The sequence below is a fragment of the Pseudomyrmex gracilis genome, unplaced genomic scaffold, assembly GCF_002006095.1.
Source record: "Pseudomyrmex gracilis isolate BER0280 unplaced genomic scaffold, ASM200609v1 scaffold_470, whole genome shotgun sequence".
In the NCBI taxonomy this organism is placed as follows: Eukaryota; Metazoa; Arthropoda; class Insecta; order Hymenoptera; family Formicidae; genus Pseudomyrmex; species Pseudomyrmex gracilis.
This window is the reverse complement of record NW_018021054.1, coordinates 5,386-9,207: the sequence shown is the minus strand read 5'-3', so window position 1 is coordinate 9,207 and position 3,822 is coordinate 5,386.

Below are 3,822 nucleotides of genomic sequence, written 5' to 3'. Positions count from 1 at the left end.
ACCACCACCACCACCACCACCACCACCACCACCACCACCACCACCACACTACCACTACTACTACTACCACCACCACTGCCACCACTACCACCATCACCACTACTACGCAACGTCCATATTCTCCGGTTCAATCTGATTTGAAACGTTCGTCTAAATTAAATCTCTTCCATAGAATACCGTCGTGTCTGGCATCGCACGATCAATGTTTCCGATCGTGCGTATCCATCCGTCGGATCCCCCGCTATACAAGGGTAATAATACGGCGAATATTAATGCACGAAAGAGACAACGACGACAACATTTTTTACTTGTGTGCATCGCGATCAAATGATCGTTCAGGAAAAGCACACATTTTCAATGTCATCGATCGCGGTATCAAATCGCTGGGAATAAATCGCAAATGATAACGATTGTGTTTGTGTACGTTTAATAACATAATCGAATCTCGATTTGGATATCTTCTACAAACAAAAGCATCCAATTCTATCTTATTTATTCTAATGTTTTTTTATCATTATTTTCCGCCGCAAAAATATAAAATATCCTATTCCCATAGTGATAGACGTTCCGTCGTAAACGACGTTCTCTCGTCGTAACAGAACCTCATCGCGCTCGCTTTGATCCGCGTAACACATAAACTGTAATAAACATTTTAAAAATCAACACGCTAGAAAATAGAACAAACGATTAAATTGATAGATCGCATCGTCGTGTTTGTCGAAGTAGAACATGATTTTCTTCTCTTTCGAGGAGGACACGCGCGCGTCTGTCTCTCCCTCTTCAAGAAAAAGATCGACGAACAAGCTCGTTCCGAAAATCTACTTTGAAAAGCACTCGGAGGCGACCCTTTGAGGAGCAGAATTTTTCCCTGGGTAATATCGCCCGTAGGTAGGTACCTCTAATGCATTTCTACAGGTTTATATACTCTTCCTTCTCCGAGAGCGAGCCTCTCTCACTTTCTCCCCTTCTCTTCTCCCTTGACTTCCTCCCCGTCCTTTCCCTCGCACCGCCGCGGTAGTAACAACCCGCCACCCCCTCTCGCCCCCTTTCTCCTTGCCTCCTTTTTCGTCCCCTCTTGCGCCCCTCCGCGCCACCGACGCTCGTTTATTTCTACTCTTTTCCTCCGCTCGTTTCAACTTTTCATTCGGTTCTCTCCTCCTCCGTTGAAACAAAATGAAAGGCGAGCCCGGTTGGTATCCATAAAAGAATGAATAAACGTAGATTGAAAGGGCATAAAAAAGCATGTACATACACATACACAGCATGAAGACTGTACAGGCGAAACAGCACATACGTAGCGTTCGCGCGCGCGCGCGCGCGCTTGGCAAACCGAGGGGGAAAGAATGTATTTGTACATTTGTATCTATGTATTGAGGAGAACAAATTAAAATCCGCAATCGCAGTAGCAATACAAAGTAAATTTGTTTTAACGAACGCAGGTAATTGAATTTCCCTAGTGCGTTACTTATGGACACGCTGATTAATGAGTATGAAATTTTCTTTTCCGACTTCGTCTCTCTCGCTAATAAACCATCACGATTTACATTATAATGTTGCATAACGCAAAGTGTTTGCACAAATTTGAGATCGAACGTAAAGAAATATAACGATAGGAATGTCGAGACGATCACTTCTTCATAATATGTGTGTGTGTAAACATAAATGTGATCAAATATACATTACCATCTCTCATAAGTTATACGCTCGCTTTTAATATTTTAGTATAGGCATAAAAAGTATAGGCATAAATACTAAAATAATATCTTAGTATTGCAAAAAAAAAAACTTGACGAGTGTGCAAAACATGTACAAAAGTTTGTACATCATATTAAAAAAAGTATCTATTGTGTATTTACAAAATAATTATCCGAATAACTTAACTATTTTCTTCTCACGATATTTTAACTATTTTCTGTTTATTGTGAAGAATATTTTTGGTACACACATAAAACTTTTCTAGAAGCCTTCAAATAAAAACAAGCTCTATCGAATTGCAGCGTAATATATTCTGAAAAAATACTTCTAAAATATAGAGAAAACTGTAAACTTCAAATATCCGCGTCTCTTTATTTTTTACAAAGATATCATGAAAAACATAGATACTTATTTTTAAAAAATATATTAGAAAACTTATGCAACGCAATACGAAAATATTAAATTCTAAGCGACAATGTGGATGGAACTGTAACAGTTCGAGTCGAATATAGTAACATACAATATTAATATACTTGCTATCGCAATTCAAGCAATTTCAACCAGTTCTTCCTACAAATTCTACATACTCGCGACGGTTCGTTATCGCGAGTGCAAAATCTCTCTCTTTCTCTCTCTCTCTCTCTCTCTCTCTCAAAATGTAGTTGCTCGCTTGTACGCAATTGTGTATGAGTCACTGTAAAAGTATATTTGCGCGATTGTGCATACGCGTCTTTTTTTTTTTAATTACACTACTTTGCGGACACCAGTGGTGCATCCTATTGTCGAAAAAAAAACCAAGTTTGCCAGGAGCATACGTCATCTTTTTCACATAATAATAATACCCGCTCTTTACATACCTGCCGCCAGCGGTTTACGGTTATAAATTATGGAAATAATTTCGCTTGGCGGTTAAGTCCGTCGTTATAGTAATCTACATTTTGTGCAAAGTAGGCACAAGTATATATTTCTTCGTCCTTTATAATTCTACGTATACATACTTTCGCGCGTGTATAATTTATGTGTTATAGAACTCCACCATCATTGGCAGTTAGCGATGTATTCTTTATATTTAAACTGCCGACTATCAAATATATTTTTTTTTTTTTTTGAGTTCATAAATATGATAAAATGTTCAAACGTATATATCTATCGGTTCAATAAAACAAGGACCATCTTGTAGAAATATTCAAGCTATTAAATATTTCAAAAGAGGAGAGCTTAATACTTTATACCATCGCGATTAAATATACATTCGCGAACAACATATATAGAAACGTCAGCAAAAATAATGAGAATTCGAAAAAATATACATCTACATATAATATATATCTACAGCGTTGTTAACTAGCTGCCTCTAATGGAGTTTAAAAGACTCCGTCATAATTGATAATCATCATGTGAATTTGAAAAATTGATTTATGAATTTAAAAAATTGAAAATGTTATTTTTTGTTGATATTTATAAAATGTTTTGCTATATAAATAATAAATATTTTTTGTATCAATGTTTTATTATTTGTATTAATTATCAAAGTCAAAATTGGTTACGTATATAATTAAATTTTTCTTTCGAATATTTCTCGTTAACTTCATCACGCATAGATAATATACACAATTCTCATCTTGTAAAGATTATACCAGGTATTCAAATATTCGTTTAGTAGAATTACTTCGCATAAATATTATTTAGCTGTTGTTCCGAGAGCCTTAATGTTACACGTATTATTTGAACGCAATCGGAAGCAACGAGCAATACATCTCGACGGAAATCTCGTTATGTAAAATCGCTTGCCTCAAAACGGCGTGTGTCGTATCGCCTCCGTTCAAGTTTTGACAGCGAGTAATTTCAATTGTGGGTGAAATCGCGTGCTCAAGTAATTTCGTTCATGCGCAAATCGAAGGTAGAACCAGAACTTGCGCCGAGGCGTCGAGTAAATTATCCGAAGTGGGAGAGGGAGAGGGTCGAGCCTCTCGTACGGGGTTGAAGTACGGCGGGAAGTTCGAAAACTTTGTCGCATTAAAGTTTCTCTCTCACCAGACTGATTTTGGCAGGTAGTGGTAGACGGCGGGGAGAGAAGAGGGAAGAGAGGAACAAAATGCTCTCTGGGATCTCGGCCAAAGAAGCAGG